Source organism: Macaca mulatta, chromosome 1 (assembly GCF_049350105.2).
Source record: "Macaca mulatta isolate MMU2019108-1 chromosome 1, T2T-MMU8v2.0, whole genome shotgun sequence".
NCBI classification, from domain to species: domain Eukaryota; kingdom Metazoa; phylum Chordata; class Mammalia; order Primates; family Cercopithecidae; genus Macaca; species Macaca mulatta.
The window spans coordinates 79,917,385-79,941,495 of NC_133406.1; the positions used below are offsets into that span (position 1 = coordinate 79,917,385).

The 24,111-nt window shown below is 40.2% G+C and overlaps 1 long non-coding RNA gene across 3 annotated transcripts in view; it reads right to left on the reverse strand.

The window, feature by feature from the left end:
• Positions 1 to 24,111, reverse strand: part of LOC106993488 (uncharacterized) — a 75,216-nt gene that overhangs the window by 46,027 nt on the left and 5,078 nt on the right. For 2 of the 3 annotated variants that reach the window (XR_013412323.1, XR_013412322.1), the window contains exon 1: positions 1 to 24,111. This exon is cut by the window's right edge and continues 5,078 nt beyond it. This is a non-coding gene — a long non-coding RNA (uncharacterized LOC106993488). The other variant, XR_013412324.1, reaches the window with a different exon arrangement.

Here is a 24,111-nt window from a genome sequence, read left to right on the forward strand (position 1 = left end):
CTTTGCCATCTGCTCCTGCCAGCTCCTCTTGCCAGGGCCCCTCCAGCAGGCCAAGTCCCATATCCACCTGCTGGCTGCCCAGAACTGCACACAGAGGACAAGAGCCCTCTGGCTCATTCGTTGCTCACTCTACTCTTCCATCTTGAAGATTCTTAGGCTTAGGTCCTCAGGACACTGTCTCCAAATGAGTTAATTAAAAAGACAAAAAATATAATTGTCAACAGAGTTCATGAGTTATCCACCCTCAGGTAGTGTATATTTCAACCTAAAACAAAAAAAACAAAAAACAAAAACAAATAAATCAAAAAAAAAACTGCTAGTTTCAACAAAGGCTCCAGATTTCTCTGAAAATATACCTAACTTATGTAGGAAAATATAGAATCTTAGACAGGATACCAGTTGGTCAGTTTAAGAAATGTGAGATTGAGGGGACTGAGCCACCAAGCTCTGCACTTTCTCAAACCGAAGCCAGACCCTCAAGCAGTTGTTAATTTTCAGTTTTTGTCCTTGACTCAGTGGGAACACAAATATTCCAAAATGCAAGACCAGATAAAGTTGTGACAAGACATTAGGGGTTAGACTCCAGTTCCAGTTCAGCTGCAATATACTTACCATTCTCCACCTGTGCAAAGTGCCCTCCTGTTGTGTGAGTGAATTCCAAAGCCACTTTGTGACCTCTTCCAGCAAGGCCAAAACCATCTGGAGTGTAGAAGTGGGAAATGTCCTCTGCTCTGCTCCAAGCACGTGACCTTCTGAGAGTCGGTCATGCCTAAGCCAACACCCACCGCATTCCACCACGTGGTAAGATCCTTCAGACTAAAACACAAAGCCTCATGGTAGCCTGACCTTTCCCAGGTGTTAACACCTGACCTGGCAAAACTAGCAGTGCCCCTGCATTGAAGCAAGCTCCTTAGAAGCCAGCTTACTATGAGCTGAGGTCAAGGAGAGTGACAAGGCCCAGCAGAAATCCTCTGAAGAGCTGAGCAGGTTCGTTGCAAGTAACGGGGAGCCCAAGTGCTAGGGAGCCATCACACAGGGACTCTGCAGCATGGGCATTAGGAAACAGCCTCGTCAGTGCTATTCTGCCCAGGGTCTATCTGTGTCTAAAAGGGACTTGAATCTAGGATAGTGATGAGTGGACCCTACTTTTGCAAACATCATTCTCTCCAACTGATTCCTTTCTAAAAAGGAAAATTGACATTTTTGTCCCCTGAGAACACCCAAAGCAGATACAAAGTCCCCTGTATTAAACAACACTTACAATTCAGATTGTACTGCACAATACCCTCTCACCCAAGCCAAAAGTTTTATACCATTCATTTGTGTAGACATAGCAAAATTATGCAACATGTCATCTTCGCTCAAAATTCACTCTTTCATGAAGCAAGGCTTACAACACTATTAGAATGTACTATACTTCATTCTTTGTTAGTAATAGTTTCAGAGAAAATGTTAGAAGATGAAAGCAAACATCCATTGCAATAGATTTTGCAAGATGTGAGAACAAGAAAATGAAATTAATTTGTACCGTTTGATTGTTTAACTCGGGGAAAACGAAAAGGATCATTAAATTTTTCCTAAGAAAATATATTGGCCCTTGATCTCAGAATTATAAGAAACTCTTATGATAATTTAACCAAAGGTTCTAAGAGACTCAGAACCCTTGAAATTAAACACATGTGCATATGTGTTTTATTATGGGGGACAAACCATATTATTTAATCAGACCCTGAAGGGGGCTTGCCATTGGCCTAGTGCTCAATGCTTTTAGTTTGTGAATGAAAAAAACTGACACTTATAAACATAAATTTATCATAAAATAGTTGCAGAGTTTTGACTAAACTGTGATATTCTTATAGTCTCAATAGCATCGCCAGTTTTAGGAAGTGTTTGAGGACTCTGTGAAAGGTTAGCCACATTTCTGGATTGGCCAATTGGCATTTTTACTAGACAATCGAAGTTGCAACCTTGCAACCAAATTAATGATTATGTAAGCCCTTCAGTCTAATTTCAAAGTCTCTAACACTTAGGAAATTTGCTAAAAATTTGGCACTGCATCATTTGTCTTCATGGGCATTTTCATTAAATTATAAGCAAATGCACATTCCCACGCTGAAAACAGCACAAAGGAGGCCACTCTATACCACTTGGCTCTCTCTGCAAAACTCGCTTTCAATTATCTTGATCCGTATTGAATTCTCCCACCTCCCGTTAGCATCACAGCTTCTAGGAAACACCAGGCACACAAAGCAAGAGCAATTACCACACCATCCCCCAAAACATAAATCAATAGTAACAAATGACCCGGCATTTTCACATTGTTTATCCTAGCCCTTGCCTGGACCACATGGAGTCAAACTTGTTTTTCTTCCTTTATTTTATAAAATTACTGCATATAAACCATCTTTGTCATTAAGTCGGAAGCTGGGGTCTTCATTCACACCTGCTCACCTGCACGATTCTTGAGTTCTCAGAGCAGTAGCACCTCCCTGGACCCGCTTCTCAATGCTTTCCTTTCACCCAGGTTGACCTCTAAAATATGACTGTCTTGAAACATGTGGATCACCACATCAGACTTTTAAAAATCTGTGATAACAGTGGTAGCAAAAACTGCAAACATTCATTGTACTGAGCTATATATCAAGAAATGTGCCGAGCACTTTCACAAAAGTCTCAGCTAATCCTCATAGTTTATGAGATAGAAGATGTTATTTATTTCCATTTTACATAGGAGGAAATAAACTTAGCAACCCAAAGATAATAAGCTTGTAGCACAGATGGAATTTGAATTGAAAGTCAGAGCCCCTTGTCCCCCCCACCCTACTGCTAGCCAATACAAATAACATGAAGTTCTGGGTTAGAATTTCACTCAGATGTGGTTCTTGTTGGAAGTGGGTTGGAAGTGGGTTTTCTAATCAGGAGAACAGATAAACACAGATATATTACAAATTGCCAAGATATATAAAAGTTAGCCATCAGCTACAGGAGAATTTAGCTTGTGACAAGTCTGCATTTAAAAGCCATTGTTAATTGAACATTTACCATGTGTCTGATAAAACCACTGTGATAGGTATTTTTAAGTCATAAAACTAACTCCAATTCTTTACTTCTAGGATGATAATGTCTTCATATTTCAGATACAAACACTGAAGCACAGAAAAGTTAAGTTACTTGCCCTAAGCTATCCAACTAGCAAGCTGGGCCTGAACTTGGATTGCTTCTCATACTTTTCATACTACCTGCCTCCTGTACAACAATGAGTTCTGTTGTTTTACTAATGTGAAATGAGCAATTCTAACTGCCCATAACTCTCCATTAGTGCAGCAGAAGTTGGGGATGTGTTCGCACAGCTATCCACACTTATCTAATCTGCTTCACGGGCAGCATACGTGTATGGAGCCAGGGAGGCTGAGTGCAAAAGGGCATGTACACCAAGGTGTTTTTCTTTCACGTCGTGGTCTTTGGACCAAACTCAGTTACCTGGCCCACCCTGGAACAAATCCCTGATCTCACAAATAACACATGCAATCCAAATGTGCCAAGTGGTAGAAACCCAACTCTTTCAATACCAGTGTTGTTAATCATATAAAGGACCACAAAATAGTGAAAATGATACGGACTTTGGAGTCACACAGACCCACTGGTGTGCCGGTAAATGTTTGTTTTGTTTTGTTTTTCTGATAAATGTTTAACAACCAGCTCTCCAGTGGGGAGGAAGAGAGCTCCGATTCATAGCATTTTCCCATTTCCATAGTGTAAGTACTCCAATCACGGCTCATCTCAAGAAATCAATATGACGTCACTGCACATGGATTTGTAAGAAATGATGATAATAAGTTCTCGGAAGCTGACGCCAGCCAGCTCTAGCATACCACTTCCAGTAGACCTTATTCTAATCCCAGCTCCTAATCTAAGACCTGAGGCAAGCCACGTAGCCTTTCTAATTATCCATTTATATTTCTATAAAATCGCAAAGACAATGCCACTAGAAATGATGTCATGATTAAAGGGCTATTAACAGGAGAACAAGATAATTTCTCTCCACTTCCCAAGACAGCTGCACATACAAAGCATCAAAGGGAAGCAAAGGAACACTTTACTATAAACACAACCCATGTCTCTGAATTCAACCAGAAGAATCTTATAAGGCTAGTTGAATCATGTAATCAAGGTTGGAATCCTAAGTGGGGACCTATCCCATCCTGTTCTCCTATTCTAAGTCCAAAGCCACATCCCAGGATCTGTTCACCTCCTACCAAACAGATGAAGAAAAGAGATGGAACAGAAGAGGATGTCTGCAGGTAAGGTTTGACTAGGCCTGCCCTGAGGTAGCAAGACAGAAACTGGTTTAGCAGTATGAGTGCAAGAGAGAGACAAGAGAAAAGCAAGGAAGCCAAGTTTCCAACTCAGCAAAAAAGTGCCAGGCCCTCTTACCCTTCATGTCACCTATAGGGAGAAGCAGAGCAACACCACTATGTTTAATAACCATTTCCATATGCAGGGACTCATCTGCTGGCACCATGGCCCAATCAGCATTCAGCTTGCTTAGGTTAGCACCTGGGAGAGTGGATTTTCTGCCTTTAAAACTGACCCAATTGTCTTTGTATTAGTCCACTTTCACACTGCTGATAAAGACATACATGACACTTGGTAATTTATAAAGGAAAAATGGTTTAATGGACTTATAGTTCCACATGGCTGGGGACTTGCCCCCATGATTCAATTTCCTCCCACCATGTCCCTCCCACAACACATGGGAATTCAAGATGAGATCTGGATGGGGACACAACCAAACCATATCATTCTACCCCTGACCCCTCCCAAATCTCATGTACTCATATTTCAAAACCAATCATGCCTTCCCAAAAGTCCCCCAGAATCTTAACTCATTTCAGCATTAATTTAAAAATCCATAGTCCAAAGTCTCATCCAAGACGAGGCAAGTCCCTTCCACCTATGAGCTTGTAAAATCAAAAGCATGTTAGTTACTTCCTAGATACAGTGGGAGTACAGACATTGGGTAAAAACAGCCATTCCAAATGGGAGAAATTGGCCAAAACAAAGGGGCTACAGGACCCATTCAAGCCCAAAATCCAGCAGGGCAGTCAAATCTTAAAGCTGCAAAATGGTCTCTTTTGACTCCTGGTCTCACATTCAGGTTACACTGATGGAAGAGGTGGGCTCCCATGGTCTTGGGCAGCTCTGTCCCTGTGGTTTTGCAGGGTACAGCCTCCCTCTTGGCCACTTTCATGGGCTAGTGTTGAGTGTCTGTGACTTTCCCAGGTCCATGGTGCAAGCTGCCAGTGGATCTACCATTCTGGGGTCTGAAGGACAGTGACCCTCTTCTCACAGCTCCACTGGTCAGTGCCCCAGTAGGGACTCTGTGTGGGGCTCTGACCCCACATTTCCCTTCTGCACTGCCTAGCAGAGGTTATCCATGAAGGCCCACCCCTGCAGCAAACTTATGCCTGGCATCCAGGCATTTCCATACATCCTTTGAAATCTAAGCAGACATTCCCAAACCTCAATTCTTGACTTCTGTGCACCCACAGGCTCAACACCACATGAAAACTGCCAAGGCTTGGGGTTTCCACCCTCTGAAGCAACAACCTGAGCTGTACCTTGGCCCCTTTTAGTCACAGCTGGAGCAGCTGGGATGCAGGACATCAGGTCCCTAGACTGAACACAGCAGAGGGACCCTGGGCCCAGCAAACAAAACCATTTTTTCCTCCTAAACCTCTGTGCCTGTGATGACAGGGGCTGCTGCAAAGGTCCTTGACATGCCCTGTAGACATTTTCCCCATTGTCTTGGTGATTAACATTTGGCTCTTAGTTACTTATGCAAACTTCTGCAGGCTGCTTGAATCTATCCTCAGAAAATGGAATTTTCTTTTCTATCACATTGTCAGGCTGCAAATTTTCTGAACTTTTATGCTCTATTTCCCTTTTAAAACTAAGTGCCTTTAACAGCACCCAAGTAAACTCTTGAATGTTTTGCTGTTTAAATTTCTTCCACCAGATACCCTAAATCATCTCTCTCAAGTTCAAAGTTCCACAATTCTCTAGGACAGGGGCAAAATGCTGCCAGCCTGTTTTCTAAAACATAGCAAGAGTCACCATTGCTCCAGTTCCCAACAAGTTGCTCATCTCCATCCAAGACCACCTCAGCCTGGATTTCATTGTCCATATCATTATCAGTATTTTGGTCAAAGACATTCAACAAGTCTCTAGAGAGTTCCACACTTTTCTATATTTTCCTATCTTCTTCTGAGCCCTCCAAACTGTTCCAACCTCTGTGTATTATCCAGTCCCAAAGTCACTTCCACATTTTGGGGTATCTTTTCAGCAGTGTCCCACTCCCGGTACCAATTTACTATATTAGTTTGTTTTCATGCTGCTGATAAAGACATACCTGAGACTGGACAATTTATACAGGAAAAAGGGTTTAATGGACTTACAGTTCCACATGGCTGGGGAGGCCTCACAATCATGGCAGAAGGCAAGGAGGAACAAGTCACATCTTACATGGATTGTGGCAGGCAAAGAGAACTTGTGCTGGGAAACTTAGCCTTATAAAGCCATCAGACCTCATGAGGCTTACTCACTATCATGAGCACAGGACAGGAAAGACCTGCCCCCATGTTTCAATTACCTCCCATCATGTGCCTCCCACAACACATGGAAATTCAAAATGAGATATGGGTGGGGATACAGCCAAACCATATGAGTCCCATAGAGTTGATGTTTATGGTTTCTTTGAATAAACATAGAAATTGATCCTCCCAGTTTTAAAACTTGAGGTTATATTTGCTTTATTTGAGTTTATTTCTCAGGAAACCAACCATCAGTGTTCCCAGATAGTATTAAGGAGGTGAAACTCACCAGATCACTGCATTTGGACAATGAGCCATCAGACCCCCTACTGGTCATGGTTGACTAACCAACGACTTGCTCTCTGTTGACCAACTCCTCTTCCTTACTCATCCCTAATTTCTGTTTTCCCAGGCATGGTGACATTTCTTCCCTGCTATATAAGCTGAGACAATAGGTATTAAAGAAGGCTTCAATCAGGTGCTACATAGTAACATTTATATATTTATATAACCATGTAAGAATATAAACATCAAAATGCATTGATTTAGTCAGTCAGGGAGATGGATTTGAGACTGATCTCCCATCTCCTCAGCTGCAGCACCTGATTAAAGCCTTCTTCCTTGGCAAAACTTGTTGTCTCAGTGATAGGCTTTCCTTATGGTGAGCAGCAGTTCTGAAACAGAACCCCTTGTGTTTCAGTAACACCTTTACACTTATGTTGTGTAGTTGCTGGGAAGATTAAATGACATGAAGGTTTTGGCCAAAGTTGTGCTACCCAGCTTTTCTTACCTAAGTGACTCTGAATTAATCTTGGGTATTCAAAAATTAAAAAAAAGAAAATAAGTTAAATCTATTTGTGATTCCATGTAATCTTTATAACCACCTGCCACTCCTCCAGATAGAATCCACCATCGAATAGTGAAGTTGATCTAATATTTTCAAGAGTATTGAAAAGATGTGTTTACTATACACCCAGAAGATAGATCTGAGTGGCTCAGCAAGGGCACTATTGTTGAAATAAGCAGCTTCCCTCCTGAGTTGTCCATTTTGAAGAGGAAAATTCATTTTGATGTTTATGTTCTTATATGGTTATATAAAAGTCAGTAACATTACTATGTAGTAATGACTTTCATTTTTAAATATGAGACACATTATTTCAAAGTCATGAACTGAATTAAACTAAACAAAACATTAAATTACATTCACTCTGCGCTGAGGTGCCAGTGAGGAGTGGGATGTTTCCAACTCTTTGTCTTCAATCTTCTTCTCCCAGCACCTGGAATTACTTAAACCTTTTGACTCTGTGTGTAGTGACTTCAATGCAAATGTGCTGAGATCCATCTACTGGAAAGGAGTCGTCTAGATTTGTGTGGGTTAAACTCTAGCTCACTGGGGATTGGAGAACATCAAGTCTCAGTTTTGCTAGCTGCAGTTGGAGTGATTTGGAGTATTAAGGATAGAGTATGGAATCTAACCTCCTTTTATGTTTTCTAAGAGTCCTGATGATTTTGTGTCCCTTTAATTTTCACCAAATGTGAAAAGGGGGAGAAGACCATTTGCCTTCCTAAAATACATCCAAAACGTCTGGTCAAGAAACCTAAATAAAATAGATCTCCCGGAGTGCATAGAACTAATGTCACAGCCAAAGGAAATGAGATTGTGACCTGGGAAGGCAGAAAAAGTAGGGGACAGGGAGGTCCAAGGAGAGATCTTAGGATCCCTGGCAAGACTTTTCTGTCTGTGACACCGCCTCACACTGAGGTGCACTACCCCAGCGCCTAGCAAATTTTAGGAATCCAAGGAATCCTAAAGGAATTGCACAAAGTTACCTAATCTAAAAGTGTTTAAAACCACATGCCTTTTTTGGACTTCTGATTCTTCATGTGTGCAGAAGCAAGAGAGGTACAGCACGGTAGAGTGAGGTCTACACCACAAACAGGCAAACATCTCCATAGCCAGGCCGGGAAGTAAGGTCCCCAGGCTGTCAGATCACTCAGGCTCAAGATTGCTCTGGGTCAAGTGTCTGAAGATATACTGTCCAATACAGTATTCACTAACCACATGTGGCCATTTAAATTTGAATTTAAATAAGTTAAGATGAAACGAAATTTGAAAATTTAGTTCTTCTGTTGTACTAGGCACATTTCAAGTGTTCAATAAACACATGAAGCTAGTGGCTACCACACTGGACAGTGTGGATATAGAACAATTCCACACCACAAAAGTTATATTGGATACAGCTGGTCTAAAACATACAAATATACATAAATGTCCAGGAATTCTCCAATTCTTTATGGAATGCTATTTCCAAACTGAAACCCCATTCAGGTTTTCAAACAATTATTTAAAGCAATTAAACAAGATTTGTTCTTCCTCTGCACCCAGCCTAGAAATATTTTAGGAAATAAGGAAAAAAATGTCTTATTCCTTTTATGCAAGCAAATTACATTTTGTGTGGGAAAAAATCAAGGAAACCCACACACCAGGCTTAGTACTCAAGCATGCAACCCTACAAAATTTTGGCTACCAGGCCCTTTCTTTATAAGTAATGCAATTTGCACACATAAATTAGTCTGAAGATGCAAATTTTAAAAATCCAATTTCAACTACTTTCAAAGGACAGTTAATTATTTTAAAAGCGGCTGTGCTAATTGCCTATCATTGACATAGGTCTCTGTAGGGCCTTGCTGGGTTACTTAGGTCACTATGAGTTGACTGCGTACTCAAAAATACTATGTTAGAAGTGCTTCGTGCATATGTTTGTGTGTGTACGTGTGGATATGTATGTGCATCAAAATTCTGACTTTTCACAGAGTGGTCTATCCCTTGATCAAACAAAATTTTCATTCAGAAATGAATTACTTTACTCGTTCTATTCTCATTATCTTTCTTCAAGAGGAAGAGGTTTATACTCAGGGCAGATTCTCCCTTAGAAAGTGTGCAAGGCAAAGCAGCCCTCCTCCAGGGATTTGCTTCCTACACCTCTGCTCTGGGCTTCTTGATGACCACAGAGCTGACTGGAGTCAGGAACTATGTCTGTGGATGTAGCAACTCTCACAGTGTACGATCAGGCTGTCAGTACCAAGGGAAGACACAGAAACCAGCACACTTGGTGTGAGGGCACAGTTTTCTAGTGGTGTGAGGTGGTCTTGCAGCTATTAACCGAATCATTTCAGCTCTCCTAGGCACATGGACTGCACGTCCAGTCCTCTTATGATTTTGTGGGACCATGTGATTACTTCCAAACAGACCTTCTGAACAGAAGGGCCAAGTGACCACTCTGAGCCAGAGTATTTAATCGATGCAGTGAGACCCTTAAGAGATCCCTTTTCCTCAGCTGCAGACACTAGCAATGTTTTGGAGAGTGACTTTTCTCTCTGCCTGACCCCTGGAAGGAGACTAAAGCATAACAAAATGCGTAGCTCAATTGCAAGAGGCACATAGTATGAGTCAGAAATAAACCCTTGTTGTTTGAGGACACTGAATTTTTGAGTTGTCACCACCATGTAATCCAGCCTACCAGATTAATATATGAGATAAATAAGATTATGGGTGGGGCGCAGAAGCAACCTGTTTCTAAAGTGGAGTTGTTGCAAAGGATGTTTCTCCTCAGCCAGCAACAGTGAGGTGTCCATTGCTGAGCAAATGCCAATTCAGCCAGTATTGTTGAGAACACTGGGAAGGTGTATCTTCCTGCCCAGTACTGTTGAGAATATTGGGATGGTGTATCTTCCTGGAGATGGTACTCAAGTACAAAGACAGAAGTCCAAAATAAACTGTATTTTAATGGGATGAATCCTAGTCTACTCATATAAACAAAATACTATAGCAGGTCAGAATAGACCTCAATAATTCATATTAGAAAATACAAGGGCCAGGTGCGGTGGCTCATGCCTGTAATCCCAGTACTTTGGGAGGCCAAGGAGGGTGGATTACTTGAGGTCAGAAGTTCAAGAAAATTGAAGGAAGGCTGCTGTTACAGACTAAGTTTCCCAAGAAGTGGACTCTGAAATAGACATCTGCATGCAGGAACTTCAATGGGGAGTGCTCTTAGGATCAATACCTGTAGGGGAGTGAAGGAAGAAGTATTTGGTAGAATGGAAATTTGGGCTGAGGTGCAGACACAATAAAGGTCTCTACCCACCCTCGGGTGAGTTATGAAACTGGAATGGCCCAGTTGTCTTTAATTGGATAAGGAAGGTCAGGTTTATATAACCCAGAATCAACCAGTCATAGGATGTGGGCTACCTCCAGGAAGGGGAGTGTGACCTTAGGTATGGAGCTCTCTGTAACCCATGTCAATCATTAACTGTATGACTCATCTCCCACTTTTCTGCCATCAACACTCCCTGTAGCTGGGGGAATAAGTAGTTGAGTCCTGAGAGAGGAAACACATCACAGCACCTACTCCAGCTACAAAAGGAAATTAAAACCATGATGACCAGAGCATACCAGAAAGAGGATGCATCATGAGCAAAGGCATAGAAGTGGGAAATGTTCAAAGAATTTTGATGGTCCAGTATGGATAGGGCAAGGGTACATGTTGAGGAATGGCAGAAAAGGAGCCTGGATACAGATTAGAATCACTTTATGGTGGGACTAAATGCCACATGGAGAGATTTGAAATGTCTTATTGCCAACATGGGGCCCCACAGGAAAGAGTTATGGTCAGTCATGTTTTATAAAGTATATACAATCCAACTGGGGGAAAATGTTAAATGTCTAAGAAGCTATGGTGCAAATGACAGAGAGAGAAGCTGGTTAAATACTGGGTTGAGCATTGAATATATTGAGTATGTGGTGATAGTGGGCATCATGTTGGAAATACCAGGGGAATATTGCAGAGCCAGGAGGAGTTTTGACAGGACAGGACTAGAAACATAGATTTGACAGTTACCAACCTGAGAAAATAATGGAAGCCAGGAAAGGTAGATTAAATATCTGAAATAAAGCAAACAGAAAGGTAATAGCAAGAGAACCTCAAGACAGCACACTGGCAGAAGAAGAGGAACCAAAGAGCAACTCAATGAACTATAATGTACTAGAATAGTCGAGGAGGAAGACGAGGGAACTACTTAATAGAGAGTCACAGCCAACAAGACAAGAGAAAAGATGAATAACTTCAATGCAGGAAACTATGGAGAAAGTTCAAGAAGGATAAAATAGTCCCTTCGATTCTTCTGTTAGGAGGTTGTTCCAACACCTTTCAATAGAATAGGGAATAGGGTTATGAATCAAGTGAGTAGTGAGGAAGGATTTGCATGGGCTTCCCTAAGTTTTTCACATTCATGACACACATAGGAGATTATCATTTTTATATGGCACACCAGGGTAGATAAGCATGTCTGTGGTCAAGTGTGACAAACCTGGTGGCTCTCCAGTCACCTTGAGGGCTGAAGGTGCTAGCATCTTGGGACTCCTGAAACCTTGACTGGTAAAACATCAGGGTGCCAAGACACAGTAGGTAGGGAGCTCTGCACCGCTACATGCCGCTCATTTGAGACGATGGCTGTGCAAGAAAGACCAAAAGACAATGGCTAGAGAGGCCAGCAAGCTAAATGAGGTGATACCCCCTGCCTCCAAGAGTAAGGGTACTGTGTGCCTACTTGGCAATAGAATAAGCCAACAAAAAGAGCAAACCACTGGAGAGAAGGGAAATATGTGCAAGAGCAAAACCTATCAAGGTTTAAGGGAAGGATGGGACACTGGAGGAGTGGTTGTCCTAAAGGGAAGGTCTGAAAACTCTTTCTGTAAAACTGGATGAAAACATGAGAGAATGGATGATTTAGAAAAAGAGCTTTAATGCAGAAATGAAAAATGTAGGAATTATAAGTAGTTTGTTGTTTAAGGAGAGAATTGGGAGTTGAAAATTAAGATGCAGGCAGTGATTTGTTCAGGCACCACCTTGTCTGGAGAGCTGAAATATCAGAGTCTTGTGAGCAGCAGAGAGAAGCCCAGAAGAGTTGTAGGAAGTGAGGAGGCGCTTCAAGGCAAGGCAAAATAGACAAGGAGAAAGTAATTATGAGGCTGCAACTACACTCCAAGCGAGAAATGAGAATTGAAGGCATTGGTGGGAATGGAGGGACAGGAATGAATTCAGAGGATATCTGGCAGTTAGAAAAAAACAGCAAATGGAGAAAATTGAATTGGACAGTGAATATCACAAAATGAATATATTGGCCTACATAGCATAATCCATATATCATTAACTCTATTAACCTAATGATAGATTATAAAAAAGCGACACGTCATCAAAGTTTACATATATTTGAATACTGGTCATTATGAGAGACTCGGGGAGATTACAGAGACATAGGGCAAGACCTTATAGTTCATTATACCATCACTGTCTTTTGCATTAAAATAGTTCCTTGATTTTCGTACCCTCACGGGAGCTCCTAGCTTTTCAAATTTGACCATTACAATTAGTGCATTTCCTATGCATTTATGACTTCAGGAAAGGATATGCAATTTACTTTGAGTCTGTTTTTTTAACCAAGGGATGTTTTTCAACCAGCAGTTACTTTATTAAAAGGAAAAAAAAAAAAAGGTAATGAGTTTAAAATCCCATTGGTTTTTTAAAGCAACTGGAAATAATCAATGTGCATTTGCAACCTGTTTCTAAATGTTCTTGGAGAACTGTTTTGAAGTGTCCTGCTGTGACCCATGCGATCCCAATAGAAGTGGTTTTGGAAAGATGCCTAATATAAGCTTATCACAGACCAAATGAGCAAATGAATAGGCAGTTGTTTGTGGCTCCTTTGAAACAGTCAGCTGTGATCCTTAAGGAATAAGTGAGCAGAAGTAGAAACCAAAAATTTCTAAGCTGCTCTGATCTTTAGATTTAAGTGGAAGTTGATTTGCAAGCACAGCTCTGCATGCTGTGATGGTGTGCTTGGCAAGGCTGCTCATGCTAATTCGGCATTGATCTGTAGACTAAAGCAGAGGCCACACATTTCTGTCTCCTTTTCTCCTCGGGATTGCAGAAACTTCTACACAATACCTTGTCTCCTCTTCCAAGTTCTTAACAGAATTAGTTGATTAAGCACCATGTCATTCCTCTGAAGGAGAAGTATTTAAGCTGCCTTTGCAAGACAGTAGATGTACCCAGCTCAATGCAGAGGTGTGGGAAGGGGGTCTGACTAAAAAAAAGCTGCTGTTGCCTAACAGAACCTCCAGCTCTGCTCAAAAAGAAAGATCCCCTATTCCAGTCAGGCTCCTCTCACCCTCTGGGACCAACCAGGCATTTGTTCAGTGGCCTGGGAGCCTCTTCAATGCTTGTAAATTACACAACACCATTTCTAGCACACTTAAAAACATTTATTTCCTTGCCTGCCCTTTCATGAAAGAAGATCAATATCCAGGATCTGTCCCCCTGCCCCCCACAAAAAAGTGCATCACCTACAGTTTCTTGCCACTCAGAACCCGAGATAGACCAGATTCTAATCATACTCTACTGGATTAGCAAAAATGAGGCCTTGCCTATTTCTCAAAGTCCATCTTAGTGGTTAATTTATCATCATCTTCATCATCATGCCACGCATCTATGTTCTTACTCTTTTATTTCTATAACTCTGGTTTTGTTTTTATTTTTATGATTTCAGGCCCTCTCCCTTGTGATTTGAGGCTGGAGCCTGTGAAATGAGATGTATTTTTTATTTAAAGCTCACTCTGAATGAATCTGATACAAAGCTCGGTTCAGGAATTCCCTTCTGTAGTCAAGTTAGGATATTTGATATTCTTGCATTTTTAAACATCTTACATTTTCACAAAGCATTGTACACATGTTGTCTTAATTGATCATCACCAAAATCCTTTGAAATATTCAAAGCACAAAACACAAATCCCATCTTGCAGGCGGGGGAATGGACACCAGAGAGTTAACATGCTTTGCCCAGATTCGCAAAACTGGGACTAGTCCTAGACCTTATGCAACTGTGTCCAGCTTCTGTCTGGTATATCTGGCTGGAATGAGCAAAGAGAAGGAGAAGTGTTCCACCTCTTTGGGCAAATCCAGTCTTGCACCCTCACTGCGCACAGGCTTACAAACCAAACCCTGAAGCATCCCTCCTTCCCCTTCCATCCTTTCATTCCCCTTTCCCATACAGCCAAAAAGCTACAGTACAGGACGCCTCACCAGGAGGACTATTCCAATTTCTTCTTTTCCAGGTACCAATTAAATCCTCCCAGTCTCCATTTCAAAGGATCCATTGTAATAAAACTTTTTGAGTCTTTTTATTGGGCTTTTCTAAAGCCTCTCTTTACATCATTTTGCTTTAATATTTTCTTAAACAAGATATTCACTAGAGGGTGAATCCTGGGTCATTCACAGGTTAGGAGGAAGAGGAAAAGGTTGTGATTATCCCCAAATCCCAGCCCATCGTCAACTTATCAAGTTATACGTAGAGTCAGAGGAGCCCCCTCCATTTAAATAAAGGTTGGCTATGGAGTGCCTAAATGCCCATAGGAGTACAGCTGAGCACTATTGTTGAAAAGGAAAAATAATTATTTGGAAGCAGAAATAAATTCCTTGCATCTATTGGAACCTCTGTTGATTTACAACCATAAGGTAATTTGCTTCAACTAACTTAATTTCTGTTCCCTGTTCAATTCCCTTGAGTTTTAAAGTAATGTTTTAATTCCCCTTTGAGCTCTGTGCTACCAAATCAAAGCAAAATTTATCCTTCTTTCATTTGCCAAAGCTGAGCAAATTTGGAAGAAGAAAATTACTAATAAAGGACAAAGGATTTTAAAGAAAACGTATTGTTTCATTTTCAGTGAATTGGAACAGAGTACAAAGAAGCTTAATCATTACATTGCATCAAAGGAATATAAATCACATTATTCACATTTATAAATTGCTGACAACATGTGGCTTTTGAAAAGCTTGGGATGGGTAGGCCTCTGGTGGAAGTGGGAGGGAGGGACATTCTCTGGAAGTGAGTAACCCTTGAAGCCAGGATTAGGAGTGTTTTCCTATCTTTATTCCTTTTCCTCACAAGGCAGCCATTTTACAACTGGATCTCAGACTGGCTGTCATGCCATTGGCATTTCAACCTCTCCAACGCAAGGACTAAGAGATGATTTGAGTCCCGAGTGTCTATCCACTCTAGATGACTCCAGTCATAGAATCACAACACCGTCATCCTGATGGCCAAGCTGGGTGGACCTTCACAGCCACTATGCATTGTTTGGGGATTTTTTCAATGCCAGTTAATATGAGGTATCTTAAACATCCTTGAGCCAAACTGCTACCCACACCATGGATGGGTTCGATTGCTTCGGAGGTGACAGTCCAATGACCACAACCAAGGAGGATTTAACCAGGGGATTTTGTTACTTGCAATAATCAATAAGAAGTAAGGAGGACACTGGGGATAGTTTTCCAGAGTGCTGCCTCTCTGAACACAGGTGAAGGCGTGGGGTGAGGGCAGCACAGGCAGTCTCTGTTGATGCTTCTCTATATGTTGCAGGTATAAAAAATGGTGAATAAGCTTCCCCCAGAAGGGGTTTTTAGCAATGGTAATGAGGAGAGCTTGCCAAAGTTTATCTCTAGCTCTGGCATCTCTTCTTTCTGGAACTTTTTGAAACAACAAGAACTGAAGGTGCAAAAGTTACAACTGGGTAATTTTTCACAGGGTAAATATTTAAAACCCCAGGGACTCTAGGTTACAAAATGACCTGTGTCCTTGCCCTGGCTCCTCGGTCTGCTGAATAATATTAGGCCAGGATTTTTAACCTCTTTGAACTTGTTTTCTCATGTGTAAAATGAAAATAATTATTGTACCTACCTCATTGGGTCGTTTTCATAGTTAAGAGAGAAAAAGGTATGTAAAGTTCTTAAACACACTGCTCAATAAAGATGGCATGTATACAGTTGATTCTTGTTATTCACAGTAGGTGTTTATATTCTAGAAAGTTGTCACAAATACTGAATTAGTGAATACTGAACCATCACTCCAAGGGGGAATACAGGGTAGGTTCCTGTGAGCCTCTGTTAACAATATTTTCATTAATTGGTCAATACATAACCTTATCTTATGTGTTTTTCCACTTACAAACATTGTTGATTTGCTAACACTGAACTCACAGCCAAGAGTACTACAAAAGAAGTTTGTCTGACACAGATATTTTTCCCATAAGGCACATCACAGACTTCTATTGCTCAGGAATACTAGACTACACTTCAGCAGTACACTTGCAAGCTATTTTAACCGTGAAATCACCAACAAAAAAGCACCAAAATATGAAAATCGTGGCACTAAATAGACCCTGGAAAAGACACATGCTTATAGTATGAGAGCTTAAACAGGAAAACATGGTCTCCTTGTTGGGACCTCAGCTGAAATGTGCACATCAGGAATTCCAATTTTTCAGAGCTCTGCATATCTGCGAATAACCAAGAAAGCACAGTGAGTCTTGATTTGGGGGCTACAAACACATTTTAGTGAGTAGGCAAATTTGCAAATACAGAATCCATAAACAATGAGGATGGGCTGTATTATCATGATTAATCACCCAGGGAAGTAGACAAAATAGTTATTACTACTGCCATTTTGCAGGTGAGAAACAGACCCAGTAAGGTATTAGAGTATACAGTGAGCAAGGTCTGGATGGAGCTCTTGTGCTGCACACTCCGAAGGGCAGCTCTCTCATCTTAGTGTACATGAAGGTACCCCCAGACTTGGTGCAGCAGCCCTGGGTCCAAAACCACATTGACTATTTATTTCTCAATATGACTTCTGTAAACTGTAGAGCCTGCATATATTGAAAACATTCAGCCAGTTATTTGTGATCTTTACTCCCAGATCCACTAAACTGATTATACTTACAGGCATTTAAAAACTGTGTCATAAAACAGAACTGGTCTCTGCCCTTAAGGAATGAATAATCACAGTTTCTATAAAGCAAATAATTCAATTGACATAAAAACAACAAGTAGTCAGAAAGAAAAACACTTTTTTTGCATCCCGGGAAGGAAATTCTCATAGCATCAGTTGTTTACATATAGCAAGTCTTTGCTAAAGGAAAAGGTAATTAGTATTATGAAATGTGTTCATCACAGCAAAGCACTAAACTAGACACTGTATATACATCATTTCCCATCATTTCCTCTATTCATCACCATAATCTCATAGTGAAGTATTTCTTATTCTTATTCTACACATAAGCAAACTGATGCACAGAAAGGTTAAATAATTTGCTCAAGGTCACGTAGCTATTAAGTAGCATAGTTGGAATTTCAACACAAATACACTCAACACCAAAATCATCATTCTTTCTGAGATGTAGCAATGCTTAAATCCCCTTGGATTATATCTGATCAAGCAGCAAACCTCTAGAGAAGAAGCTTCTCATATCAGCATCAGTCTCGAGCAATTTTGAGCAACTTCAAAATCCCCTCTACGTCGTTTCTCACTGTCAACATTGGGTCACAATTATTATTTCTCTGCCCAACAGCACTAAAACTTTTTTTTAATTATCGGAAAAGCATGAAAGCATCTGGAAAAGACATGGGTTATACAAATGCAAAGAAGCCATTGTTTTTAAAATAGCCACTAGATTCTGGATAGAAGTAAGTTACCATTGAATTGCCGAGAGAGAGAGAGAGAGAGAGAGAGAGAGAGAGAGAGAGAAAGAGAGAGAGAGAGAGAGAGAGAGAGAGGAAGATCCCATATGACCCTTAGTAAAGGTCATTACCTCCTTGTAATTAAGTAATAATAATATTTTATCGTCTTTGGTCTAGCAATTGCTACTAATTCTAACTACTTATAAAATTTTAGGTTAACTTTAAATGGTTAACTTTATATAATAAGTCTACCTCCTCAAAGGTTTTTTTATTCTGATTAGGTAAGTAGCTGGAACATTAACATAGGTAATTCTTCAAAACCATTTATGGTCTAAACAATGGTTGCAATACTAGACACCCATATCAAAACTGAAAAAGTCTAATTCAAATCCATTAAAGTCTAGTTCAATTGTACTTCTCTGTTTGCAGCTTTGTGGAAATTGGAATATGGATCTAACTCTGATGAACCCTTGTACTACTACTAATAAAGAGACAGTGAAATAAGGACAAAGGTAATCAGCATTTACTAAATTCTCTCCATGTCCCAATCACTGTGCTGTGTTTAGGATTTATTGCTTATCTATCTCAACAACCTTTTAAATATGTATTATTATGCCGATTTTAGAGATAAGGACATTAAGTTCAAGGTGATTGGTGTCTAAGGACATAAAACTCAGGAACCAGAAAATAAAATTTAAGATTACTAAGAAAATATTTAAATTATTTTGTAAAGGTGCCTTTTCAGGCCCATTAGAAGTAGTTAGTCACATATTGATAATTGTTGGTTTTTCCCCAGATCCTTTCTCTCAGTCTGCAAATATACTCACACATGAACACCTTAAAACATTCCTATGTTGGGCCGGGAGCAGTGACTCACGCCTGTAATCCCAGCACTTTGGGAGGCTAAGGCGGGCAGATCATGAGGTCAGGAGATCGAGACCATCCTGGCTAACACGGTGAAACCCCATCTCTACTAAAAATATTAAAAATTAACCGGGTGTGGTGGTGGACACCTGTAGTCCCAGCTACTCGGGAGGCTGAGGCAGGAGCATGGTATGAAACCAGGAGGCAGAGCTTGCAGTGAGCCGTGATCATGCCACTACACCCCAGCTTGAGAAACACAGTGAGACTCTGTCTCAAAAAAAAAAAAAAAAAAAAAAATTTCTATGTTAACCCCTCTGCAATTGCCTCATTTTCCTTTCAAACAGCCAAACTTCAACAACTGCCACCTTCACTTCCTCATTTCTGTACATCCTCAGACCACCCCATATTTGGTCCTCACTTTTCTGCTGAAACAGCAGCTTCAGAGATCACCAATAGCTACCTGATTCCTAACACCAATGACCTATACTCCATCCTTATCCTCCATCCTTTCTTCCATCTCCTTTCTCTTCTGCATGAAATTTTATGAAAGTTTAATTCTATTACACATGTTATTCTGATTTACCTCCTACCTTTGTAATGAACTCTTTCAATCTACTTATTTCTTTTTCTTCTTTTCCTTTTGCTCCCCAAACTCGGGTACACAGTTTGATTTATCAAGAAATGTTAATGAGCACCTACAATGTGTTAGGCACCATGGGGGAAAATACCAATATGAAGAAATCATAGTCCATGCCCTCAAAATATGAACATCCATTCACTCAACATTTAATGATTGTGAGTTATGTGGCAGAATCTGTGTAGACAGATAAAAATTCAGCAACGCTTTCAGGTGTCATCATTGATAGGGGAAATCAATGCAAAGATAACCACCAAATTATAGCTAAGACTGAAGAACATTTGGATAAATAAGAACCAAGAATTGCAGAAGCACTGAGAAGTGAGTAACTAATGTTGGCAGAAAAAGCCAAGGAAAGCTTCCCAGAAAGGTGATATGCAAGCTGTATAGGGAAAGATGAGTAAGAGGGGTGGGTGAGGAGAAAGGAGAGGTATGTAGGTAGGCAAGAAACCAGGAAGAAATGGAGTAGGAGCAAAACAAGCAAAACAAGCCGGAATATCTAGCAATAGGGAGAATGGATTGGAAAAGAGGAGAAGGGCAGCTGGGGTGGCCTATTCATTCATTGCTCTTGGTTTTCTTGAACTCTCTCCACACCTGCCTTTGTCAGCCGTTGTTCTCAATCAACATCACTATCTGAGTGAGTCCCAACTCTCCTTCTACAGCCTGTCCTACCATCCCAAATGCCTGATAAACAGACGTACTTGGGACGCCCACTAGAATCTCAAGCTAAATATTTCTAATACTAACTTAAAATCCTTCCTCCCAAGCCCTGTGTTCTTCTGAGTTTCCCTTTGTCCATAAATGATACTCACACATTCCCAGGCTCCTTAGCTGTGAGCCTTGTTATAAACTTTAATAACAACCTCTCATATCCAACAAACCATTAAAACCTGATTTTTTTTTTCTATAAAATAACTCACATCCATCTCCTCTATTTCTTTCCCATCTCCATAGCTCTACTTCAAGCCCTTAACACCTCTTGGTGGGATGACTGCAGAAGCTTTCTACCTGACCTTGTTTCTAACTGGTTCTGCTTTCCCCCTCCTTCACCTTATTGCCACCAGACTTATCTTCCCAAAGTACAACTTCAGTTATGCCACTGTTTTCCATAGAAGTGATCAGCAGTTCCTCCTTGCCTTAATGAAAAATTTAAAATATTCCTGGTTCTTTTTTTATAAATGTCCAATATTCTCACCACTTTTCTTCCCATAATTTATGGAAAATTTCTACACTATTCCCCCATAAACCTCCATTCCCCCTCATGTTTTCCTGCTATTATGCTTTTATTCTTACTGCTTTCTTTTCCTAGGTTATGTCTTTGACTCCTTGTTCAAATTATACTATTTTCAGTTATTCCAACTGAATAACAGCCCCTCCAAGAAGCCTTCTCTGATCACCCTCAAATGATCTTTCTCTTTATCCCTTGATATGGTTTCAATCTGTCTTGCCACCCAAATCCGATGCTGAATCCTAATTCCCAATGTTGTGGGAGGGAGCTGGTGGAAAGTGATTGGGGTCATGGGGGCGAATTTCCCCCTTGCTGTTCTTGTGATAGTGAGTTCTCATGAGATCTTGTTTAAAAGTGTGTAGCACTTCCCCCTTCGCTCTCTTTCTCCTGGTCTGCCATGGTAAGATGTGCTTGCTTCTCTTTCTGCCATGATTGTAAGTTTCTTGAGACCTCCCAGCCATGCTTCCTGTATAGCCTGTGGAACTGTGAGTCAAGTAAACCTCTTTTCTTCATAAGTTACCCAGTCTCAGGTAGTTTTTATAGCAGTGTGAGGATGAACTAATACATCCCTCTTCTGAATATACACAGAATTTTATCTCTTTCTTTGCTAAAGCTGTCTCCATGCTGTTTGTGTGTTTCTAGTCCCCGGCTAGACTGGAAGTACCTAGAAGACAGGATTGCTGTCTGATTAACATTGCAATTGGGAAAGATGATATTATTTTTCCCAATTATTCAGTCTTTACCCTTCATTGTAAGAAGAATTTACATCCTGGCCATTGCCAAAGAATTCACAGTGCTTCCGACAAGGAGGAGATATATTTTTCCATCCCAATGATGGTGGGTGGGCTAAGTGATAAGCTTTAACTAGTGGACTATAAGCAGACATGATATATTTCACTTCCAAGCAGAAGCTTTAAAAGACATTTTTTAATATTTAAGTCCTCCTTACTTCTTATTAATTGTTGCAAATAACAAAATCCCCTGGTTAAATCCTGCTTTGTTGTGGTCATTGGACTGTCACCTGCCAAGTGATCAAACCCATCCATTGTGTGGTTAATAGTTTGGATCAAAGATGTTCAATTTATTTCATATAAACCAGCATTGAACCAGCACTGGATTTTTTCTTTTTTCTGTCTCTCTTGCTCATTTTTTTCCTGCCAAAAGTATGGCAAATAAGGCCAGCTTCTTTAACCTGAGTCCTGGAATGAGGACACATATGGAGCAGAGATACAACAGCCAACCTCCTGCTGCTGCCACATAACATGAATGAGAAATAAATGCTTGTTGTTGGAAGCCACTGAGATTTGGGGTTGTTATTACAATTAAGCTGACTAATTAAGTACCAACACAGCACCTAGCCTAGAGCCTGGCATAAGAAAGAAATTCAAGAACTACTTGTTTAACAAAAAAATTATAATCTGTTGGTATTTATTTATTAAGGGTCTCTACAAACCACTTTCATTGCAATACATTGGTAGTCTAGAGAGAATAATAAAACTGGAGGTGAGATGAGCAATTGCATTCAGAAAAGGAAACAAGCAGTTCTAAGACTCTCATGTTACAAAGCAAAATTAGCGGCAGAATTAGGATTAACATTTTGTTTCTTGACTTCTATTCCACTGTTTTGTTATATTCTGTTTGTTTTGTCAATTATTTCCATAATCACACTTATAAAAAAAAATTTAATATCCTTCATATGGGATGTCATTTAGATCTTTTAGGTAACAGGGTGGGAAGGCACTAGTAACTAAACACAAAAAACTGGCAAATGGTATCTGTAAATATCGGGTCTCAGGAAAAAGAATTCGTGAAATCAGATAGTATAGTCTACCTTATATTTCATTACATAAGGATGGAATATGGTACCACCCTTATGAGTACAAAATGATATTTTGAAAGCAAATTAAGGAAGAGGAATGACTAGGTAATGGATAATATTAGGTACCTAAAACTTTCCTTAAAAAGTAGAATCTAATCCTAAAAAAAAATAGTGAATATGAGATGGAGGCTGTATAATAATACCCAAATCCAAAGAATCAGAAAAGTCTAGCAATATTAACATTTTAAAAACTTATAACTAACCTAATGAATCTGAAGAAACATACATTAACTAAGAGATTATCTCCATATAGTGTGAGAAATGAAAGCCCAAGAGCCCTGACTAGGTAACAAAGGCAAACTAAGGCTCTGCAGATTTCAGGCAATTCTTGGGGGTGCCTCAGGGATGCTTGATGTGATAGGGGCCCAACAGGCAGAACTTCAGGTCCCCAACCTCAATCAAGAGTAGCTCTGTCTTTACCTGCTTATATAATGGGCAGTCCTATCGTGTCCAGTAACTAAAAGTGTTTGGAACCAGTTCTCTTATAGACATACATTTATAGAGAGATGGGCTTGCCAAGCAATCATAAATTGATGTTACCAGTTCGTAAAGAAATCCAATTCAGATTCTCTGCTTGATAATCAATCTTGTGAAAGTAATTTGGCTTCATCAAAAATTACTTTCCAACAGAGAAGAGAATATGTTGACCAGTTGGCATGACTGCCTAATTAGACTGGAAGTTATATTTCTCATTGTAAATCAGTAAATCTGCATTCTTGCTCATACAGTTCTCCCTTAAAAGGGTAGCTTCACAAACCTGTCTAATTCCGGGTACAAAGATAGAATCAAGTTTTGATCCTGGAATGCTGGGGATTTGCCAATGAAGCATGGTGTCCCTGCCAAAGAGATCCTCCTGGTGAAGTCTGGACCACATAATTGTGCCATCACATTCTGAAAAGTTGTCTGTATATTGGCATTATATGGAACATATGCAGATACATATTTTTAATACATTAAGATCTTTCATGATATCTATACACCTAACTCCTGTATTTATAACACGTTACTCTAAGATACTAAAATAATATATTTAAAACCAAAACAGACTAGTATTTTTCTAAGTTAGCATTTCGCTACTCATATCCATGACTAAGCCTGAAAACTAATTTACAAATGGATGTCCTCAAATAGCAGAAACTCAAGAAATTAGCCCAAGCAATGGCTTTATACTGTTCCAGGGCCAAAACAATTGACCAGGCCTTGCCTCTTTTCCCCACCACTTTCAAACAGTAAGCACACACACACACACACACACACACACACAGAGAGAGAGAGAGAGAGAGAGAGAGAAAGAGAGAGAGAATATTTCTGCTTTTACCTATTTCAGTTGTAGGACTTTT